At 41.4% G+C, this 24,272-nt stretch overlaps 1 protein-coding gene across 4 annotated transcripts in view; it reads left to right on the top strand.

The window, feature by feature from the left end:
• The first annotated feature begins 18,556 nt into the window (after nucleotides 1-18,556).
• ABCA1 (ATP binding cassette subfamily A member 1) overlaps nucleotides 18,557-24,272 on the top strand; it is a 94,566-nt gene continuing 88,850 nt past the window's right edge. For all 4 annotated transcript variants that reach the window (XM_051641919.1, XM_051641918.1, XM_051641917.1 and 1 more), the window contains exon 1: nucleotides 18,557-18,649. The gene's annotated coding sequence lies outside the window, so the exon portion shown is untranslated. The remainder of the gene's footprint in view (nucleotides 18,650-24,272) is intronic.

Below are 24,272 nucleotides of genomic sequence, written 5' to 3'. Positions count from 1 at the left end.
AGTAGCATATCAAAGCTAGTATTGCAGTCCCTTCCAAAAGACACTGCCTTCCATGGACTGTCTTCTGACTCTGGCTTTCTGAATTCTTGCACTTTCTGTGCTTCCTTTCCCTTCTTTCCTTGTCATCTGTCCCTGCTCTACAGGCTTTCATCCCACCATGTGGGAGGGACTTCAGTGGTGGCTCCAAGTCTCAGGCTGCAGCAGTGGAAATCACTGTTTCAGGCAACAGAATCTCCTCATCTGTCTCACAGTGGTTGTGTTTGAAGAGCAGATAGACCCATATACATAATTTTCAGGCAGCATTCCTGTGCTGCTCTACTTTCAGATGGTTTTGCATTCTTACTTGGGCAGCTTAAACTGCAAAAGAGCTGTTCCTGAAAAGGGTAGAAAGCTCGTGCCTCTACGGTGTTCCTAACAAGATTGGACATGTCTCCCCAGCTTGGAAACCTAGCCAGTTGAGCTGGAATTTTATTGTAAACTGGATTGGCTTTTAAAATAGCACAGATTTCCAATTCACTTTCCTTGGAAGTGTAATTGGAGCCTTGTTTAATTATTCATTCTCTGGCCAACAAAGGCAGGAATTCCAATTATACTTCATGTTAGGACACAGTCAAAAATCCTGTACAGTAAAGACAGCAGTTCATATCTTTAAGTGTTCCTTTTCAGGTTCCCTTTTAGAATTAAGAATGTAAAATTACGAACTAGTATGACACTCCTATCTCAAATGTGGGAGGTTTTTGGTCAGATTTTTTCCCCCCATTATCAGGAATATCGTTGGCCTCCTTAGGCCTACGTTGACACTTCAGTTGTTTAACTGGGTTTTCCTAAATAGATTTCTGAAATGATTTTGTGAACTCGTATGTGTGATAAACGAGGCCAGGTATGGAACTAAAAGGACTTATTTTTTCATAAGAATTTCACAGCCTGAAAATGCAGTGTTCCAGTGACATGAAAAATGCTTATATGCAGCTACAGCTCTCTTCATAGTTGGTGCTTGTACAGTACCTAATTACTGCCTGGAAATCTGGTGCTTTACTGCAGTACGAACATTAAAATGTGTAATGAATCATAGTGATAAATGCTTTTGCATCAGGCCAGAGGTAAAATCATAAAGCAAAACATCATGAAGAATGAAAAGTCTGAAAGTGGGTAAGTGGAAATTAACTGTTGTACCCTAAGATTTCCTCTATGAGAAAAACTTGACTTCTCTGTTTTCATATGGATGTCGAACGTATGATTGAAGTAAGTGGTGACTACTTATATGTATGTGGAATAAATCTGGGTATTCTTCTCTGTTTTTTTAAAATGCTCAGGCTGTGTCCCACATGTGGGACATGTACAACCATGTGCTGCAGGCTGAGAGACAGACAAGCATACACCCACTTGCATTCAATTGCAAGAGCAGAGCTTTCCAACAATCACTTTTCCCAGCTACTGTTCAGGCTTTGTCAGCACAGTGATTGGCACTGTACAGGTCTGAGATAACAGTGAACTGTAGAAGCTTGGCTACCAAAATGTTCTACCTTTTTAATATTTATTCTATTAATACTGTGCAGTTTTTCTTTTTCATGCCAAAATGGCAACACACACTGATGAGCACAATGAACAAGCTAAATTCTCTGGCACTAACTGTTCCTTACAGCTTACAGATCTACAGTGTGTCTAAACAGCCTTGTGCTCTGAACAAAAGCCTTCCTATTGGAGAAGTAACTCCCTTTGACTTCAACAACTGTGCTAAACTCAATAATCTCTTCCTGTTCCATGGCTGAGGAATTGAGAGGTTTAATATGGAAAGAAAACAAAAAAATCTCTGCAGTGTGGCAATTTCAAAACACATAGTCCAGTATTGAAACAAATGTGGAGCCGAGCCCTCTGGTCAGGGAAACAAGCATGTTCATTTTTATTGCACCAAAAGCAGCTTTACATCATATACTGGTTATTGTATTTTCCCTTCAGAGCCTGTAGCATGCTCTGGGCACTGTGTAAATAACAATTCTTTCTGTGTAGAAGTATCACTGTTCTCTTTTTATATGCAATTACCTGTTAGTAATATTGTAAAGCCTAGGTCTGAGACCTGGCATTACAACCTCAGCTGCTTGAAGAGACTAATTACTACACAGACAATAAGTGGAGCTATCTAGGTGTTAGAACACTTGGGATATGACTGGGATTTTTCTTTTGTTTAAAGAAAATATTGTCCTTAGAGTTCTTCTGATTGCCATTGAAAAATACAAATTGGACATTTTAGGGTGAAACCAAGTAAAACTCTTAATCATACAGCTTAGTTCCTGCTCTTTGAGTTCATCCTAGAGCCTGCAATACAGTATAGACTGAATTGAGCAGTCTCAAGCCTTCCCTTTGTTTTCCCTGATTTCAGTCATTGTGTCACTGCTCTGAAATCACCACAGCTTATCATTTCTTACCAGGGGCTGTCTTGGTTCAGCTGTTTCTAAAGACAATACTAGGTGGGTGAAATTGAGGTAGAATATCCATGCCACAAAATCACTATTTGAATTTTTAAGTTTTGTGGCTTTATTGTATATTCCTCTTTTTTTTTTTTTTTCTTTTTTTTTTTTTTCTATTTAGTTGTCATGGGTGAGGGTGTACACAGTGCTCCTGCTTTTACATTGTCTTATACAGCATATGAATCCTAAACGTGCTGCTTGACACAGTCCAGATGTAGGATATGGGTCTTGGCTAGGAGGACTGGTTTGTGTGCCATTAAAAGAAGGGTGCAGTATATTCATTTTCCCAGACCCGATAATAACAATAGTAAAGGTATGAACCACAATGCAAATGGGTGCAAGAAGTCTGGTTTTGGCTGCTGAACTGCACACACTTGTGATCCTGTTTGATCAATGGTCTGGAGATGCTCTAGTCATGAGTAATTTTTGGTGTTCTTGACTTACTACCTAAGCAGTTCTCTGAATTGGCTTTTAAGAAGCTAAGAAGAGTTACAGTAAAGTACACAAGCAGCTTTCCCCTTGGAGTCACCTGCAGCTTTACAGAATGCAAGACAAAATCCTTTTCCTGAAAAAAAAATAAAAGGAGAAGGGTTTTGTGGAGGTCTTCTGCTGCCAGCAAAACTCATCTCACATGAACATGTCTGAAGGAGGAAACAGATTTTTTTTTCCTGCTTATAAAGAAGCATATTGACTTCTGGCTGGGGATATTGGTAATATTGCTTACCCAAGCTGCCTGTCAATGGTTTTTCACTGCTAGGAGGCTTTATTTCTGTTTTAATTGTAACTTTGCACACTTTGAAAGGTAAGTTCTGTCCAGTTTTAGGCCATAGGGGCATCTTCTATTAAGTGATGCCCAAACATCTGGTGGCTCTTTTGCATTTTAGAGCTCAACGTTTTTTATTCCACAAGTACAGAAAACAAAACCAATTGACTTGCTTTCCTTTACTTGACTCTGACCATCCTAGGAAACATTCAACTCACCTCTCCTCAGAACAACAAAAAAAAAAGACTGTTAAAAATAAGCAAAAAATCCCACCCAGGAACAGCAGGATCCAAAATATCTCAACTTTGCTTGGGATGTTGCTGCCTCTGCTGGTCTCTGGGTACTCCAGTACATCAGTGCATTAAATCCTTATGAGAAGGAGACAAGGACCTACAGCTCCAAGCTTCCACTGCATCTGCTTCACCTTCAAAAACAGTGTCCTCACCCAAGGCTTAGAAAGGCCTGTAAAGATTAGGTAAAAGGGATATACATCCTTCAATATCTTTCCGAAAGTTATTTAGAAGTTTCTCTTCACATTACTTTTACATTTCCTTTGTTTAGCCTGGGCAGTGTTTTTGGTCTGGAGTAAGTGTGTAGAGGAATAAAAGTCTTTGTGAAGGCCAGACCTAAACTTAACTTCTCTTACACAGTGTTGAGGGATCTGTGCTGTGCTCAACCTGTACATAGCTTTCCTGGCAGAAAAAAATCAGATGTTGTTCACAGTAATTTATACCAGAGAGTTTCTTCTATCTTCTTGCTTCTAAATACACATGAAAATCCCAGAATCGCAAGGACTTAGCGTGGAACTCTAGGAATTTGCTTTAGTCAGAGTCTAGTGTTGGCAAAGGAGTTGAAACTGAATCTTTTTAATGCTTACAGATCATTTACAAAGGCAACCTGATGTGTAATGTGTTTATGAAATCTGACTCTGCATACTTTGAAGTTGACAGACAATCGTCCTTATGATTCTAAACTTATATTTTAAAAAGTAATAATTGAGGCCCATATATATATATGAAAATAGGATTAATGTAACTGGACGTAGTTTTTATCTATTGACCATCTCAGTAGCTTAGTTAGGAATGGAACTAGACACTGCATATGTCATGGGTACACCATGACTGAAGAAGTGATAGCAAGGTTTAAGCTAATTTGTAATATCCATGGCCCAGTATGGGGGATGTTTCTCTGGGTGAGAATGAAAACTTGTCTGTAACTGCTGCTACTGGAAGAGGGATATTTTCAGACTATGCTGTCATGTCTTGAAGTTACAGCCTTCTCATTGAGTATACGTCTTGGGACGTAGCCTTGTTTCAGGAAGGTTTAACTGCCTTTCCTAGTCAGTATTAAGTCAGAAAGGGTGGGACAAGAAGTAGTGAAGAAAGAATAATGTGTCAGACTGGACAGAGAAAAGCTGGGTAGAGCAGCTAAGCTGAAAATAGAGGGAGAGGAGCTAGAAGAGTAAGAAGAGATTGGTTGACAAAGAACACTTGAGGTTGAGTTTTAGAAGAGAGAATGACAGAAGGCCAGAGGATTTTACAACATATCACAGAAGGGGAAATGAAAGATTCATTTTTCCTTTGAAAATGTGAGAGTTCTGTTAACAGCTGTATGACTAATGGGACAACCTTCCTCATGTGTGTGTGATATAGTGAGAGCCTTTGCCCGGGCTGTTTAGGAGTTAACCATCCAGTCGTTAACTATGTCTGTTCAGTGAGTTACAGAGGCATATCAAGACTGGATTACTATGGGTAATAACATTAACTTTGCACGAAAGGGTGTTTTTGGGGTTTGTTTGGGTTTTGGTTGGTTTTTTGTATGTGTATGTTTGTGTGTCATTTTGGTTTGGTTTGGTTTTTTGAGGGGAGGAGGTTTTTTGGGGGGTTTTAGTTGGTTTGGTTCTGGTTTTTTTTTTCATTCTTGGTTCTTAGTGCATATTTCAGCATATTCAGCATATTTTTCTTCACTGGGTCTCACAAGGTTAATATGCATCACACTGGATATTCTTCCAGGAGTCACTCTTGGGCCAGTATTCCTTCAAAGCTTGACCAAACAGTAGTTTCCTCCATGCACATTGAATGTGTCCTCAGCAGAATAGTGCTCAGCTGGAAATTCACTTTATTCCTTACTGAGAAGTAGTTCCCTTATGTAGACAAGCTCTAAGCCAGTTTGTGTGTGAACTACCAATATAATGATGTATGGAGATGAAGGAAGGCCTTCCAGTAATTAGGCATATTTACAGCATGTCCCAGCAATTCAGTGATTTGCTGACTTGAGAAATCAAACTCTCCATTTGTATGAGGCAGGCTTTCACACTGGTCTGCCATGGTGTAACATAACAGAGGGCACTGGAAGTGCTCTGGTTTATCCTGTCACACAGTCCCTCTCCGTGGGCTGCTGTTGACTAGCAGACGATGTTTGTACAGGCTGCATATAGAGAGAAATAAAGAAGTCTATTTTGTACAGAAGAAGGTGGGAGAGAAGTACAGGGAAGATGAGGTCTGAACTGGGGTAGACACTAAATCACATTAGTTATTTTGTGGAGATTATTATATCTGTCCAGCGTGGAAGCTTGTCAGTATTTACTTTTGTACTACATTTTTCCTCAGGATTAATGCGGATGAGACAGTTTAGAAACCAGTCTTGTCAAAGATAAAAGAGATAAAACTGTGCTCCAAGTAGATTCTCACCCATGTATAATTTGCATAGTTGCATTAATACTAACAGATGAGGATTCATCCACTTATTTAAAGCTCATTAAACATGTGAGTAATTAATTACGGTTGTGAGAATCTGAAGAGCACAAACTTTGCTATGAGAAACTTCATTTTAACCATCTCTAATATTGTCTTGCAGCTAGCCATAGGTGTGCATGATTTGGATGTCATTGGTATAGATTGGTTCAACAGAAGAGTTTGAAAAGTGTTTTCCTTTAATGTGTGTGAGGCCCAGGTTCTTCTAAGGCAGCTCCATATAAATCAGTAGTATTATTATAGCTTATGAATGAAACTGTAATCTCTAACTAGCAGAAAATACTGCCGTTTTGACCCATGAATATATGAAAGGCTGAAATGAAGTTTACCAGCATTTTACCAACTGAACTTTAACTGATTTTGTAGGAAAGATAAGGGTTGATTTTGTTCCATCCCTGACTGAGTACTCTTCTTTATGTTTATATGGAGCTGAGCACAACTCAGCTTTTGCTGTAGCTGGTCTTCACTGATATAAAATAAACACTTCTCTGATCCAGAGCAGTGGGGGCAAACTTGGCTCAAAGGTGAATGACAGTGATTTGTGGAAGTGTCAGGAGTGGGGTCATATTGTGCACTACTTCACAGTCCCTCTCTCCTATACCATTTTCTGGATGTTCTGTGATTCTGTTGCATTCAGTCTCTATTTCAAGGCCATACACGGCTCCAAGTCAGTCATTGCATATTAAAGAAGGTAGAGAGGCCTGCCATCTGCTTTGTACTGCTGCTGCCAAAACTCCACAGAAGACTAACCGTAAGACAAAGCTTAGCTGCTGGCAGACTCCCTTTAGGAAGCACCAGGGAGTGAAAGTGAAAAGATGCAAATACAAAAACTGGCTATCTGTAATTGGGTCCCAGGAACAGAAAGCTGGAAGAGCTAGGTTTGTGAGATTCTCAGGAAAGGATGTGCATAATAAATGTGTGCAAGATTTGCATACAGTTGTGACACCTCATTGTATGTAAGGGAACATGTTGTTAAGTGCAAAGTATGTTACTGTTGATACTTGAAGACAGAGGTCAAAGCTAGAGTTTAGTTGCTGTTCTTCATAAAATCAGCCTTGCTTTTTCTTTCATTATCTTCACCATATTTTCCTGAGCAAATGATCAAGGCATGCAGGCCCACACATTCTCACATCTTAGATATATACTAGAAAATGTTTCAGCAAGAACCTTCTCCCCTGAAATTGCAATATAACTGGCAAAGGAATGGGTTCAACTTCAGTTACTTGCTAATATCAAGCAGAAAAGTTCCATATATTAAGTAATTTTTCATGCATGGCAGGTAAACTATCAAACAGGGAGAGCTCCTATGAACAGCAGTGGGCCATTTAAGTCTCCAGAGTCAGTTGCAGTTGGTAGGGGAGCCAATCACTCTTGCATCAGCTGGAAGATTTTGAAACCTGAAATGCAGAGGCTTGTATAAAGCTCTGGTAGCAGTGACAGTACTGGCAGTAGGTTTACATTGACATTCCCAAGGTGGCTGATACTGTGTGTTGGGAGGAGGTGCCTCAAAAACCCTGACAGCTGGTCCCCCTCTAGGCAGCTACAACACAGTGGGATTTTTTTACTGTATGTTTTCCTGTGAGATCAGGGCTTCCAGCTATGGCATTCTACTTGGTTTGACAGCTCCTCTGGCTCCCCTGTGGCAGTGTATGCAGCTGAGCATGTTTGTGATGCAGTAGCATGCAGGTGTAATTTCTAGTTATGCTCAGATTCTTTGTAGGGGGAGTAATGTGGAAAAACAAGATGGGAAGATCTCTTAAGAAGGTATTTTCTCCACCGTCTTTTTCCAAGGTAGGATTCACTAAAATTAAACTACTCTTAATACAATAGCTGGCTAAATTTCCCCAGAGTACAGGGTGAAAAAAAAAAAAGTGGGTTGACACAATGAGAGAATTAAAGTTCTATCAACATAAATATAATATTGTAAATCAAGATGGATTCCTGCTTCTTGCCATCATTCAGTGGTAGGTCTTTTAGAGTGACAGTATGTAAGAAGGGTTCTATTCCACTTGTCACCTTCAGGGACACACCTGCTCTGGGGTAAAAGCAGCTAAGATGCTTGATGCATACAGAATGCTAAATTCTCCTTGAAAAAGTGACCTAAAGAAACCCTGAAGGAAATAACTTTTTTTTTTTTTTCTCTCTGCAAGGAGTTTGTTCTTGTTTAGGGAGGATCAGAATGCATTCACAAATCACTGCTGGTTTTATTTGTACACATGTAACAAGCTATTGAAGTACAAACTAATCAGACAGAATGGATAAAAACATTAATGATTTTTTTGAAGGCTCTGATTTGTTGTTGATGCAAAACTGAAAAGTTTGTTCTTTTTAGGGGCATTTCCTGCTTGCTGTCTTAAACTTTTTTCTAGTTCTTCCAAGGGTTTTTTTGTTGTTGTTTTGGTTTGGGTTTTTTTTGTGGTTTTGTTTGTTTGTTTGTTTTGGTTTTGGTTTGTGTTTGTTTGTTTTTTAACTTCAATTGAAAGGGTGGCAGCAAGGGAAGAATAAAGAAGGTCGAGATTAGGATAAGAAAACTTTTTTTTTTAATTCTGTAGACAGTGGATAATTTTTTCATTCTGACTTTCCTAGGAAAGCCATCTCCCATTTTTAGATGCCAGTTATTTATCATGAATACTGGACCATGTATAAACAGATAATTAATATTACCTTTAAAAAGTGCCCTAATGATTTTGCCCAATGTTATAGAAGAAGAGGGAAACACGTAAGACATTGTGGCTTCAGAGCTGTCACTCCATGATGTCCCAAATAAATTATCTCAATTCTTGGCACCTTCAAAGGTGCTCATCGGTGAGAGATTGACTTGATCTTTCATTAAACATGAAAACAACTTAGGAAAACTAAAACTGAATGCCCATACTCAAAAATTTCAAAAGCAGTCTTGGAAAGCGAGAGTGAAATTATGAACCTATCACTTTGGATTGTTTAAAATGGCTTCAGAAATTGGGACTATCACGTCCTGTCCAACTGAGGACCAAAATTGCTGGCAGCTTTTAAAAATCTAGAACTAATTTGCTTTTCAGAGTCAGTTAACTGCTTTACCATTATGCAGTAAAGGCACTGCAGAACATGCAGACAGGCTGCATAAAATCTGTCTGTCCCTGAGAGAAACACACTAAGCCAAATCAGTAGCAGGTTGAATATGAAGAAGACTGAATTTCTTCTATGCAAGAAGTTTGTGAATGATATCTTGTAAACAAGATCCCTTCTGTATGTTGATGGGCATCCATGTAGTTTTGTGCATTTTTAAGATCAAAAAGTAGAAATGGAGTGGGAAAAAGGGATAAAGACCACATGGGCCTGGTTCACCATGAAATATACTCTGTGAAGAAGCTCTGAATCTGAGATCGAGCTACTGAAGTAACAGCCAGTTAATCATCTCAGTGTGTGTTTAGAGGAAATACAATCCTGCATGAATGGATGAGACCCAAAGCCCATCTAATTAATCTTTAAAAGTGATCATAACCAGATGTGTTACAAAGTGGCATGCAAACGCTGAAGTAGCTTTACAAAGCTATTTAAACTCCTAACTCCAAATGATTAGCACAACATATGATATATGAACTACTAAAAGCCCTAATGAAAAACAAGTTTTTAGAGAAATCAGATTGTATAGGTTTCCTATCTATACTTCTCTTTTTCATAGCTTCTTACGAGGTTAACACTGTTTCTGGCTCCTGGATTGCAAGAATTCATTGAGGTTATAGTTCATTCATTTTATTAAAGGAAATAGAATATATCAAACATCAAATGCATGTTCATTTTGTGTCTGACCTTGGGAGAGATGTTAATGATAGCATAGGAATTAAATTTGATCTTGTGTCTGTCTGTATGGTCTGAATCCCCTCCTCTCCATGTTGCATACCCATCCGTTTTCTAATGCTTTCCATTTCTTTATATAGCTCTTTATATAGCTCTTTTGGAAACTAATTGTTTCGTTCTGATTGCTAGGAATAATTTTCACTGTGAATTTCTTTCTGATAGGCTACAATGATTCACTAGCCCACGCATCACCAAAGTCAAGTCCTGAAAATCTTGGTCTCAAAATGTGTCCTTGATCTTAATTTCCTTTAGAAAGATATGAAAGTCAAAACAGACGAGAAGCTTAGAGAGGAAGCCTGGACAGAAATCACAGGATGCAGCAATTGTAATAAAATTATTTCCTGCACGTGCAGTAAGAAAGTGGGCAAGTTTTTACAGCTAACAAGAGAAACAAGAGAAACAGATACTGCTCTGTAATTCTGATGTTGGTAATGCTGAGACATTGCTTTTCCCAAGAAAAAGAAAACATTTTATTGGCTGCCAAAGAAGAGCTTGATCTAATGGATCCTGACTTGAGGAAAAAAAAAATTACAAGAGTATTTTGTTCCTTTTAAGATAGTAGAGTTAGTAAAGCCATACAAACTATGTCTATGGGATAGTCTGAGGCCAAAGAAATGGGGAAGACAGCTAATAAGAAAAATAAGAAGCCCCAGAATTAATTTTTTTTAATGGAAAGTCTGGTTAGCATGACCAGAAGCAAATGCAGCAGGACAGAATGGGTGTGTAAAGACTTGAGGACTGAGAAATCGAGGGTGATTGTCTTGTCCTTCTTCAAAAGTATAGTGCCTCAAAAGTGTTGCATTATTCTTGCTACAGGGGCAAGTGGGAATGAAGCATTGAAGTGAGATGGAGGTCCTCTAAGGTGAAGAACAGAAAGAACCTCTTCTGAAGGAGAGGGAGCATCTGGATGCTGAAGTCAGTGAGTTTTAGTGCTAGAAAATAAAGAGACAGCTATTCACACTTGGCCATGCCATGTGGCGATAAAGACGAAAACTGGCCAGGAACAGTAAGGAAAAATGTAGCTTAAGTACTGGAGCCTTTGTGGAAATGACCAATAGGCTGTGAGTCCATTGAATCTCCAGGAAAACTGCTGATATCCTGACCAATAGCTGCACACTCTCTGGCACCAACTCTGGAGGCAAGTTAAAGACAGCATCGGTGGCAATGGGATTAGTCTCTCCGAAATATCTGATGTGATCACACAGTAATTAATGGAATGAATGGAGGGGCACCAGAGAAAGTTAAACTTGACTATGTTGTCGTGCTGCAGATGCTGGGGAGATAATTAACAGGCAAAGAGAGATACCCTTTGTTCAGATTAAGACAAAATGAGCAGAAGCAGGGCCCATCTCAGAGGCAAAAATGGGATTGTGTCTGCAAAGCAAGCTGGCCACACCCTAGATCCAGCCCCCGGATGCCTGCAAGTAGCTAGAGAATGTAGAGGTCAAACATACTGTCTTGATAAAAGAGTTGGAAACATTCAGAAAATGAAGCTATTTCAACAGGGCAAAATGTAACAACTGGCAGAACTTAAAAGCTGCTTTTTCTTTTTTTTTTTTTTTTTTTTTTTTCTTAATGTAAAACCACAGTGCAAAGCAAACCCCAAAACAAACAACCTAGTGAGATGAAACAAGTTAGTCTGTACAGAGCAGACCACAGTGTCTGAAAGTAAGTGTGGAAGCCAGCTCTGGAAAGATCTGAGTTCGAATAGAGAACCTTAATTCCTTCATTCTGAAGTGTGAATTTGTCTTGATGTCCAGGGAAACTCAAGATTTGAAGAGAGACCCTTAAAGCTTGATTGCAGAAAGTGCTTCTTCAGCTGCATGAATGAACAAAAGCAAAACCTAGTCTCAGTCCTATCTCTGGAAAAAGATACTCCAGGAAAAGGAGGTGTAAAAGAAGTGTTTCTGGCCTCCTGGATCCTCCAAGGATGGCATGGATGCTCAAAAGCTCAGTAATGTGGAGTACCCATGAGTTCAATGGAGGCTGAGGATGGGAAAAGAGATGGGAATGGTCTGACAAAAAAAAAAAAAAAAAAAAAAGTGTGACTCTTTCTTTAATGGCACTATAGTTCATGGCAAACAGCAGTTGTGGATCCTCCATTGTCATAGATGTGGAGATGCTCTCAGGAGAAGGACTGAGGTACCCTCATGCTCCATGCTGGAGATTTGATGGGTATAGACTGAGCAGGAGGAAGCTGTTGTGGGACTGAAGAGCCTCAAAGCAGACCTTGCTTGGGTAGAGGCCAAAAGGCCCACCAGCCTGTATATTACAGTGAGGCAGATGAATAAAACCTTCCAGGGCCTTCAGATGCCTTGTTCTGAGGGTTATATTTTAAGATTGGAAGTCATGGATTGGACAGCATACTGTCCTCCATGGCCTCTGGTCCTACTGGCACTAAATCAGGCCATACAATTATGGAGTAGTCTCCTCCTCCTTTTCCTTCTGGTACACAGGCTGGTTTTGAACACTTGTCAGTGGATTTCCTTCCCTTGTTGGATCTCATTATCTAGTGAAGGAAAAACATCACTTCCTAAAAGTGCTCCCTTTGACACTAGAATTTGTACTGAAGGCTGTTGACAACAACTCTAGAACAGTCAGTGAAAGAAGAATTGTTAATTGGGGACTGGCTTTATATACAGTTGAAATTTAGAGGGGACATTGCCAGTCTTTGTGGTCAAATTCCCAAGCACACATCTCTACTAACTTAATGCAGCTACTCTAAAGCGTGACCTCTATGTGAAGGACCGAAGCTTCAGTAGTAAAAAGCCCAGTGAAGGAGTCCTTATTCAGGCAAAATTCCATGGAGCTTCATGAAGACTGATTAAGAATTTTAAACAGTCAAATTTTGATTTCTGTTGAATCATTGAGGAACTAGAATACTACAGCTAATGAGAAATGGCATTTGGCTGGCCACAAGGAAATGGAATTGATCATTTTAACTTACAGCTCAAGATCTAAATTGGTGAGGTTTACCTCTGGTTTATCTATTTTATACCAGTGAGGATTTGTCCATTGCTACCTATATTCAGGTTAGAGAAAGCCCCATTGCATCCTTTTATTTGGCTTTATTTGCATTTGATCAGGTTTTATGTCTGCTAGGCTTCACTTCTGTTTTGTGATGAGTTTTTTCTTCCTTGTTCCAGGCACTAAGGATGTTCATACCATGAACGTTGTTCATGGGAGATGAAGTGCAGAATTTATTAAGCATGGGCTTCATTCACGAAAGTTTGTTGAACTTTCACATTCTGCATAGCTATCCATCCAATCACATTGCTTGCACAGAAACTGGCCCATGCAGGCCAGTCTTTCCCTGTAAAAGTTGTCTGACAATGCACATGCAATGCACACTGAAATGTTTCTGAAGGAGTTCTGGTTTGGGCTACTTTTTAAAGGACAGGCAATTGCACAAAGGGAGGTTGAAGCATTAACACAAAAATACATACATGCTGCATGTTGATATAAAGTATACCTCTGGAGAATGTGAAAAAGGAAGAGCCTTCATCCAAAAATAAAATTGCTACCTTACATAAGCTTCCAGTATTTTAATTGGCATCTCCATGTATTTTCTTTGCTCCTCAAACTATAGGTTAGATCAATGGTTGGTAAAATTTTCTTATTTCTGGCAAAGTCAAAGAATTTTTACCACCTAAATATTTGGTTGCATGTATATTTTACATCCAAAGTGTAGTAATTTTGTTAACAGTGAGCCTCAGAGCACCTTGCTGTATATAGTTAACTGCAAATGTAATTTTGCTTATATTTAATGTCAAATGTTTGTGACAAATTACAAGTATGTGCTTGTGGCAATGGGCTCTCTTCTTATAGTAACAGCAGCCATTTGGCAACTAACCCTCATGAAATAGAAACCACCCTTCTTGAACATGAGATATATTACCCATATCTACTGAAATCATGGCTTGCTCATCTCTGAGCTTCAATATATTAATGCTTTATTTAAAAGACTTGGAAGCATCTTTTAATGACTGAAGGTAGCTTGAAACCTTGTTTATAGTGAAAGATGGAGAGGGGGAGAGCAAGCTCTTTTGCCCACAGCATGCACTGGGGCAGGCCTGCAGTGTTCTTTGTCTGGAAGGCAGTAGCTTCCCAGGTGCATTGCTTCACATGGCCCAAACACTTAAAAGCTTTCTCACTGCAGGGCACAGTGGAGGAAGTAGGAGTTGTTAAACCTAGCTAGTGCTTTTGTTTGTCTCCAGGTGGAATGGCTAAACAACAGGTACCTGTTGGTTTTCTTTTTGCAAACAGAAGGTTGGGAAGAAAAGTGAGCGTGGCAGGTCGCAGTAAACAGCATGATGCAGTCACTTGTACTCACTGAGCTGTAAACCAGCCTGGAGTCATGAACTGCGTTATGTTAGGAAGCATAAATTGAAGCTAGGATGCTCAGTAAGAAGTTATGTTGCTATAAAATAATACCAATGCAGTATTTTCTTACTAAAAGTTAGAAAGCTCCTTCCAGGAAAACCTTATGAAAGCTGTCACCATCCTCTGACTCAGATACTGCACATGAAGGGAGAAAAGACAGAGCAGATACTAGAAACACACATTAACCTTCAGGGTGTACCCCAAAATACAATAGTAAGGAATCTTGAAGCTATGGTTGGGCTACAAAACTTGAGTTTTGAGTAATAAAAAAGAGGTGAAAAAAGCTCTATGAAATGTAATTTTCTGAATAGAAGTATTACTAATCTGCAATCTTTCCTGCTTCCTGAACTTAGTCCAAATTATGTCATCTAGGGCTAAAAAGAGCTTGGATTTCCAGATGAAATATCTCAGCAGCTGACTGCAAGTGTTTTAAGCTGTGGCTGTCTTAAGTTTTGAAATCTGTCTTAGATCATGTTATACCAAGGCATTTCTTGATGCAATTGACTACATCCACAGCCTTCTCTAGTATCCTAACATTAGGAGCCATGAATCTTGCACGCTCAACAGTGGTGTGTTTTGCCTTGTAGCGGTTACTAGTATGAAGAAGTAACTTCCTCCTTGGCAAGAACATGGTGTGTTTTCTTATTTTCAGTTCCACCCTTCATTCTACTACATAACGTCTTTTCCATGAACAGCAATTTACACATCCTGTGACCTGGCATAACAGCAGTCCCTTTGAAGCTCTGTATCTCTTCCCTTGCAACAGCCTTGGACCCTAGCATGTGCAGCTTGTTCACCCTTGCAAAAGGACATTGTAGTGAGGGAATAGGATGAAGTAGAAGACTAGCCTTTGGAAAAGAAGAAAGGATCAAGTCGAATCTGAAAGTGTATGTCATGGGAACTGTGTATGGGGCATAACTGGCAGGCTTTTAGTTGCAGAGGGCTGCAAAGGAGGAGGACAGGAACTCATCTCTGCAAGTCACAGCTGCTTTCAGTCAGCTTTGAAAGGGATGAAAACAACCCACCCTATGCCTGGACCTCAGCTAATGAGAGCAGCATGTGGCACCTCTGCTCAAACATACTTAAGAAAGAGCAGTAGCCTCTGGGGCAGGAGGCTCTGGATTAGACATGAGGAGATCTGTGAGGAGATGGAGGAGGAGGAGGAAAGTGGAGGAGACACATGGAAGGGAGAGACACAATCTTGGAAGGAGGTGGTCTGTGCCAGAGCATGAGCATCCCTGGAGGGACTGTGGCCCGGGGAGGACACACTGTGAAGTGGAGGAATAGTAAGAGGCAAGGAGCTGTGGAGGAAAATGAGTAAGAAGAAAGGAACAGCAGAAGGAAACCATTACACACTGACCTAAAGTTTCCACACTGCCCAGTGCCTCAGAGAAGGAATTGGGAGGGTTTGAGCATAACGGTTATTGGAAGCCGAGGGTGCTGATACTGGGAAGGGGGTAGAAGTGCTTAACTGGAGCTGATCTTGGGGAGGGAGTAGAAAAGATAATTCTCTAATTGTTTAATTGTTTGTGTCTGCTTTTTTTCCCCCCATCAATATCTGAACCAGTAGTTGAAATTTTGTGGTAATTTGGAAATTATAAACTAAGGAGAATTCCCTGACTGAGACTGGTTTGCCTGCCAAAATCTGTCATACCTTCCACAGGACACAAAAGCCAATATAGCTTTTGCTGTGGGTGTAAGACTTGGGAGGTACAAATATCTCTGAGAAATCCATAGGAGCCAAATGTGCTCATCCATACTAAAAGTTCAAGCCACCCAAATATAAGTGTAGCCAGCGAAGGAGGCTGTTATTCTTAGAAACTATTCCCAAGATGACTATTGACTTTGTGTTTGTTGGATCTAACCATGCCCCCTCCTCTTGTCATCCTTCATTTGTCAGGACTTGTCTTTCAGTGAGCTGACACCCGTGTCATTCAACCAGGAGAATGCAAAAGTGGAGAAATACTATCCAGTGGGGCACAAGGATGTTTTCCCACCACCCTACAGGTATTTTAACAGAGTAAATGAAATTAAATGCTCAATTTGCTTCTCATGAACAGCTGTGTATTAGCTGCTTTATTGGAAAGTGCTGTTTTAATGCTTTAACAGCTGGGACAGGTACCAGTTCCCAGCATTAAAAAAAGCCAGCCTTCTGACGGTACTGAAAAAAACCCCATGCTTTCCTTAGAGAAGCGTGGCTTTTGGAGACACCAGTAGCAGGACAGTTTTCAGACCCTTGGTACTGATGTAGTACGGTTTTCCCTGATGTCAGGTCACTAATTCTTTTGAAAATCCTATCCAGTTTACCCACTCTCTTGCAAACTCTCATGAGCCCTAACACTCTGCTGATAGTAAACTAAATGTGCTCTTTCTCCCTGTGTTCTGAGTGAACATGCTGAAATTATTTATTTTACAAATGCTTGGAAACGTGTAAAGAGGAAAAGCTCTGGCGTGAAAAATGTGGTGAAAACCACACAGCTGCATTTGTACATTAAAGACTCAGTTTTTATTTCAGTTTAATTTTTTTATTTATTTATTTATTTCATTTTCAGGTGGAGGTGCAGCAAGAATAATTCTGGTTTAAGTCTGTGAAGTTATGTAGCTGCTACACTGGAGCCTTTTCATTTTGTCTAGCCCTGAGCCTCTCTGGGAGATGGTGACTGAGGAAAGGAGTTTGGGCTGCTGCTGAAATGGAAGTGCCAGCTTTTATTCAGTGTAGAAGGGTCTGCATTATTAATTTGAGTATGTACTGCTATCTATGAGACTCCAGTCCATAGAATTATTTCTGATCACAGTCAGTCCAAGCTCTCTGGAGTTTGCTTCCAGGTATTTGTATTTTATTGCCAATCAAAGAAATACAGTGGTCATAGGCTCAGCTTTGAAATTACAAGTTAGGAAACGTGAAGATACAGTTCTCTCAGTAACCATGAATCATTCAGATTGTTCAAAATAAGGCAGAGCATTAACAGCACACATGATAACATCAGCCAATTCAGTGCTGAAGAGCAATGGCAGCATGTTATGTCTGCAGAGGGAACTGTAACTTAGAGCTGTGTGCCTTTTGTGCATGACTTGTTTTCATTCACAGAGCATTTTACACATTGAAGATGCACAGCTACCCTTTCACAGATCACCTTGCAGTGTTTTATGTGTTCCTGCTGTGTACAAGCAAAGAAATCAGAACAGGCTGCGTGATGGGTAATGTTTGTAGGGGAGGAGCCCTTTTGGCAGGACAAGCAACTGTGACACCTTCAGCCATCTGAGAATTTAATAATTGCTAAGATCAGTAACAGTCCACTTCTCAGGCACTTAAAACACATTGTTTGTGTTTGGAGCAAGTGAAGTTTTGCACTGTGAGCCTTTAAAAATAAATTGAGTTGTGTTTTGTTTTTTTTTTTTTTCAGAGTTTGTGAATGGTTTATCAGTTTCTCCAAGAAATGACTTGACTGAATTCATCCTTATTTATGGGAAAGCATCAAAGCATTGGCTTTCACAGTTCTTTGCCTTTTCCTTACCTCAAGTGACATGGAGGACAAATGCTTGTCCTGCTGAAGTTGGTTATTCTTGATTGATTCCTGCCAGGCCAGGCCCCTGGGTGTGCTTGGTACCTGGACAGCTGAGGAGGTACATGTGCCCTCCTTGCTCTGGCCTGGTGCTCAAGATGCAGGCAGAGGAGCAGGGGTGGAGCTGAGGGCTGTGGGACCGCAGTGACCTCGCAGTTAACTCGGAGCTCGGGTTTTTGCCCTTCTGCCCACGCTCCTCAGGAAGGGCTGGCCGGGGTCAGGAGTGGGAGCCAGATCACAGAATGATAGAATAGGTTTAGGTAGGAAGGGACTTTAAACATCATCTAGTTCCACCTCCCTACAGGACTCCTTCCACTGGATGCGGGGGGCTGGGATGCTGCTCACGCACCGGGGAGTGCAGAGTTCCACAAAAAAGCAAGGCAGCTCCCTGACCCACGTCACCCGTGTCCCGCCGAGGGGGGGCGAGGCGGACATAGACAGCTCGGCAGCTTGTTTTTGGCTGCAATGTGCACGCCCATATGCAAATCGCCGTGTCCCCGCCCCGCAGCGAGCAGCCCCCGCGGAGAGAAAAGGAAAAATAAAAAAGAAAAAAAAAGGGAGAGAAAAGGAGGGAGAAGGAAAAGGGAAAAGGGGAGAGAGGGAGAAGAAAAAGGGACAGAGGAGAGAGAGGATGCCAGAGGAAGGGGGAGAAGAGGGCTGCTGGGCGGGCCCATGGGTGGAAGGGGCGGGTGTCGAGCAGCTCCGCGCTGCCCTATAAGAGGCGCTGCGGGGCGCGGTGCGGGGCAGCGGGAGCGGGGCCGGCGCCGGGAGCGGAGCGGGGCGGGGGGCACGGGGCGGAGCGGCAGTGGCTCGGCTCGGCTCGGCTCGGCTCGGCTCGGCTCGGCTCGGTTCCCCCGGGGCGGACGGCGGGTGCCGGTGGCAGAGGTAGGCAGGCAGGCGGGCGGGCAGCTGCCGGCGGGAGGCGTCCCCGCTGCGTCCGGGCAGCGTCAGGCTGAGAGGAGAAAGCAGTGTTTTGTGTTGGTTTGTTGTGTTTTGTTTTTGTTTTGGTTTGGTTTTTTTTTTAATGGAGTTTATTTGGGGGTTTGTTTTCTGTTTCGTTTTTTGTGTGTGTGTGTGTTTTGGTTTTTTTTCCGTTGTTTTAGTTGGGTTTGGTCTTGTTTACCGGCGTGTGATGCTACTCGCGGTGCCCAGCGCGGCTCGGAGGATGGCTTGCGGGGTAGCAGGGGATTGGGAACAGCCTCAGAGGGGGTCCTTTTTGTGTGTGTGTGTGCTTATTTATTTATTTTTTCAATAATTATTTTATTATAGCTTATCCTGGGCGAGGCGACTCCGGCTTGGCAGCGCTCGCGCAGGGTGGCTCGCTCACCTTCCCGCCGCCTCTTCCAGCCCTGGTGGGTGCGAGAAGATAACGGGAAGGTTTTCATCCCCTTCACCCCCATGGGCATCCTGTACAGTCGTGGGGGGAGGGGGGAGGGAAGGGCCTGGGGATGAGTGTAAAAATAAAAGATCGATCCGTCCGCTTTTGCGATGGGCAGGAGGTTCAGTTGCATGCAACAAATCTTGCTTCTGCGTGCCAGGCTGTTGTTACGTCTGGACGGCTGCATTATAACCCATCATCAGCCTGTTACAAAACGAGTGCTGCTTAGTTCTGGAGCTCCGTGACTGCCCCGATACTTAAAATGTGAAAGATTCTCCAGTTATAAATTAAAAGTTGACGTTAAGCGGTGTTTTTGTCCGTTTAAAGATAAGAAAGGAGCTCCCCGGCTCTTGGGCTTGGAGATCTTCAGTTGGACAAGTAAGTTTCTTGGAGGACCAAAGTTGATCTTTACCGTGTTGGAGCAGAGTTTAGTGAAGCCAGAGAAACGTAAACACGTGCTTACATATTATAAACATGTTAAATTGAAACCTGAAGAGGAACGGAACTTCTTGAAAATTACTCATATGGATTAACACAATAAAATTTACTTTGGAGCCGCCTTTGGAAGTGGGTTGGTGCTCGTAGAGCAGGGAACAGCCATATCGTGGGGATGTTCCATTAACGAGAGATGGCCAGCCTTGCTGTCGAAAGGCTTTTGTGGTTGAGCAACCTCACTCAGTTTTGAAAGGGGGTAGTAAACACGCAGTGCAAATGCTCTTTGTGCTTGTCCTTTGTGGCACAGCTTGTCTCCCGAACAAGTGGGAATGGCAACGTGCGCTGAGACTTTACCGTAAGGCGGATCAATGCGTAATTCTGTGATGCCCCTGCAGGCTATTAAGCTAAATGGGTACTACCTGGGACTACGCAGTGTGTTACTAATGTAACAGATAGGAATCGTGTCGGTGGGTCTTCACAGCCCACAGTGCGAATGTGAATTCAAATGTATGTAAGAATGGTGTGGTACAGCCTGTATGTGGCATTGTCTGAACGAATAAGGGCAGGAGTCTGATGCTTTTGTGACACACAGCACTGTTTCTCATGTGATCAAAACTGGAAGTCAAGACTTTACAAAGTGTGGATTAAAGTTTGGTAGTGTGGACCACAGTAGGTGGATGGTAGAATTTAAGTTGAACTTCTAAAATTGAGAAAGCCAAGCTTTAAAAAGAGTAAAAATTGGTGCCTTTATGCTTACTCTAAGTATTCTGAGATGCCTTCTGGCCTCTAGGTTGCAAGAGATCACGATTTCTCTCATCTGGGGTTATAAACTAATAAGCAGCTAGCCCCAGGCATTCACAATAACTTTTCCCCTATTAAGTTGCTACCGAAGTACACTTAGCTGTATAATATTTATGAGAAAAAAAACAACACCTCAGTTGCAGCTATGTGGAAGATGTTAGCATTTGCAGGAGTCAAGGTAATCTTTTGCATATCAATTCCAAATTGCCTCCTGAGTACAGCTGCATAGCAGTGCAAGCAGGTATGTTGAAAACTTCTTCACCCAGTGAGACTGAGGCATGTTTGTAAATTGGTTTGCCACAGGCAGCTGTTGGCAAACCTTTTTTATAATGCTAAGTTTGTTTTAAAAAAGGAGTGTAGCTCAGTGCTATTGGTGTGAGTGGTGACTTGGTCTGACACCAAGTTTGACGTCTGCCATCATGGTATAGATAAGAATGGCTCCTGCTGAAATGCTGAATGACAGAAAATGAAATGCCAGGAGTTTAAAAAATAAGGGTCAGTAAAATTATTTTGGCCTTTGTTCCAGGAACAGCCTTTTTGGTAGCGTTCCTTGGGCTGAACCTCACCCTGGCTGTGTGAGGGTGAACAGTCTGCTGTGATTCTGCAAGATGCCTCAGTGACTTGCGGACCTTCTTTGCAGATTCTGGGCTTGATCATGCAATGCCTTGTGGTGTTAATCAAGTGTAACATGCAGAGTTCAGAAAGCAAGTCTTCCCTTGACTTCATCTCTGCAAGCCTGCTGTGTCCCCAGTGAGCTCCCCTGGCAGAGTTAGACCCACAAAGACAGAGCAGGAGGAAGATGGGTCCTGAAGTCATCCATCTGTGGCCAAATGTGATCAGCTCTGCTAGTGCTTATCATATACATTGCACCACACATGCACAGTGTTTCTTAGGGTGTGGTTTTTCAGAATTCCAATCCAGAGTAATTGAAAGTTGCTGGTGAGCTAGTAATGGACATGTTTCATTTTCCTTCAGGTGCCAGTTCTGTTTTTCTTTCCTTGACCATTTCATCCTCCTTACTGGTGCTGGAGTACACCAACCCAGGATGAGTAATTGAGATGGAATTTTCTTCTTTTTGCTTGGTGATTTTTTTTTTTTCCCTGCATCCTGTGGTCAATGTCTTTTCATGGCTTTGAGCACTGGTGCCAGCACAAAGATGATGACAGGAGCAGGGCAGAAAGGGAATCAGACTACCACTTTGTTTAAGTAACCCTGGTGTTTATATAGGTCTCTTAGGTGGGGCAACACATCAAATCCTGAAATAAGTCCAGAGGCCATGACTGACCAAACACTAACGCGTTTCTACTAGACTGGTTATTCTTGTTGACTCCTGCTGTGAAAGGGGCTAGAGTTAGAACCTACACATTTTATACATATGACATATTGTCCTTCATCTGAGAAAGTTAGGACTCTACCTGCTTTCTCCAGGTAAATGGTCAAAATTTGTTCTGTTTGAGATTGTCTCATGTTTATGCCGGTTGAGGATTTGAACCGTGAATTCTTGAAAGTTTTCTGTGCAGTTAACCAGCACATACATCTGCAGTTGCTGATATTAAGCCTATAGATTAAAAAACCCCACAATATAGTAAGTCTCTTCTTGTAGTGTTCAGAATATGATCCACAAAAAGTTAAAATACTTCATGTTCATACCTACATGTTTTGTGTTTCTACTGGTCATACAACAGTCCTACAGAGCAACTCAGAAGATTTACCATGATTTGAACTACCGACTGGAGTACCCCGTTCTCTATTTTTTGGTCTGTTTCTCTGAAACAGGTGGCAGTAGACCTAGTCCTATCTTTTTTAGCATTTGTCATTGGGGAATAAATACGTGATCTTGCCTCAAAGGCTGAGAGCAAGACAGAGTAGGATGGGAAACTGTTGATGCAGCTTTCCTGACACAACAGGCTAGCACTGTAGGAAAAATAGGACCATTCAGATCTTTATTCATTGGGTTATTAGTGAAAAAGCTTGGTCACAGATTACAAGAATGCATGTCAGTTTGAGTGGCATAAATATCCATGTACAAGCTGACCTTTTTCCTTTTTTGTTATTTTCTGGAGGAGTGTTGCTTAGCAGAGCTCTGTCTAATGCATTAAGAGATTGGTTTGCATTATGCTAACTTTGTTAGGGAACAATTGGTATTAGACAGAAAAAGGAGAGCAAAAGAGCCTTTCCAAGACTGTTCTGGTTCAGGCTAGATAGCAAGGTCATTCTCTGGGGAAGAACAAACAAAGCCAGAGCCTCTGACCATGCAGTTCAGAGATCGTTCTGGAGGTATGGTTTCCGTTTTAGCAAACAGCAGGCAGAGTTTTGTGGAAGATAGAAGTGGTCAAAACCTGTTACCACCCTACTTGCTTGGCTCCCTGTAAAAATCAGCAGTTTTGCTAGCCTGTTTCCAGGTGAAGACTGGGAGCAGGAAAGCAAACTGTACAACTAATATTTGTTAACATTCTTGGTTGTTAGCTTAGTAAAAAACAAAATTAAGCTGTGTGGAAGGTGTTAGAGCAGCAGCAGTTGTGGCATAGGTGACAAGATCAGAACTAGGGACCAGGAGAAGCTGGCTCCCAGCATTTGTGCCTGTCTTGTGATGACTTGCCCCAGTTTTCTCTTACCTACTTTCACCATCATTATAACAATGAGATGACAGGAGTTTGTAGTCTTCATGGTAGAAGTAAGTGTTTTTTCTCAGCTGCAGTAGGAAATACATTTTTAAACCTGGTTTAAAACCCAAAGTTTCAGATGTAGCTTCTGCTTTTCTAGGTGGATGTTTGTGCCTTCAAAAGAAACAAGCAAACTATCACACATGTTCTTTGTCTGAGAGCTGTATTCATGGGGAATACACTGATATCTAGGCATCTTTTGATGGCTTTTTTCTTCCTCATATTGTAGTTATGCTCCCATAGCAAGAGTTTGGCTATGGCTGGAAGTAAAAGCAGAGTTAGAGCCAGATCTGAATGTATAAAAAATCCCCAGTGCTCCAGCAGCACCTACCTTTCCTGAATGTATGCACACCAGAATTTCATTCTGGTAGCAGTACTGGAGTCAAAGTTCAAAACCTACTCCTCCTCTAAATGAGATATTCCTCTTTAATAAACTGAATTGATCCTGCATTTGTATTTTTGTTCTACCAACAGGCAACGTGTTTGAAATCTAATTTCTTTGTTTTAAAGTGTTATTTACCCTATAAAACGAGAGGAGGATTTCTGACTATTATGTTTCTCAGTTCTCTCGAATCTATTATTTAAATATTAATCCTAAAGTAAGTAGTAGGAGTTTTTCTGCTGTCTTAGGAAAGATCTGGACTCACTTCTGATAATACCATCTCTTTTCAGGTTTCTTCAGATCTTATTTTTCCCAGGTTATTTTTTGTTCTCCCATTTGCTGTATCTTCCAGAGCTCCAATCCCAGTTCTTGTGACAAGCTTCTAATATTCCACACCACTACATCTCTCTTTCCAATTGTATTTCTTCATAAAACCAGATGTAATTGCAGTCAACTGGATTGTCTGGGGGAGTATGCTTTGACTCCAGTGAAACTTTCTCAGTGAGTGCCATTAAGGGTTCCTAGGCTCAATTAAAAAAGTTTTTAACGCTATATGCATTAAAAACTAGCAAGATTTGTTTACATTTCTTTCTTGCAAGATTATTGCTGCTGCTTTTGGCATTTTCTGCCAGTTGTGCAAGTATCTGAAGTGTTTTCCGTTCTAAGTCTTTTGGTTGACACTGAGTAGAGCACAGCTCGTCCCTTCAGTGTTTAGTCCCTGGAAACTATTGGAGCGGACTAACAGAGCTCTGTTCTGAATCCTTCTGCATCATGAGAGGCAGCTTGGGATGTGAACAAATTCTGTAATCCCTATCTGTTCTTGATCTGTCTGTGCATGATGCTAAAATA

The sequence above is a fragment of the Apus apus genome, chromosome Z (assembly GCF_020740795.1).
Source record: "Apus apus isolate bApuApu2 chromosome Z, bApuApu2.pri.cur, whole genome shotgun sequence".
Lineage (NCBI taxonomy): Eukaryota > Metazoa > Chordata > Aves > Apodiformes > Apodidae > Apus > Apus apus.
Note: the sequence above shows the minus strand (reverse complement) of the source record. Positions and strands in the feature narration are given on the sequence as shown.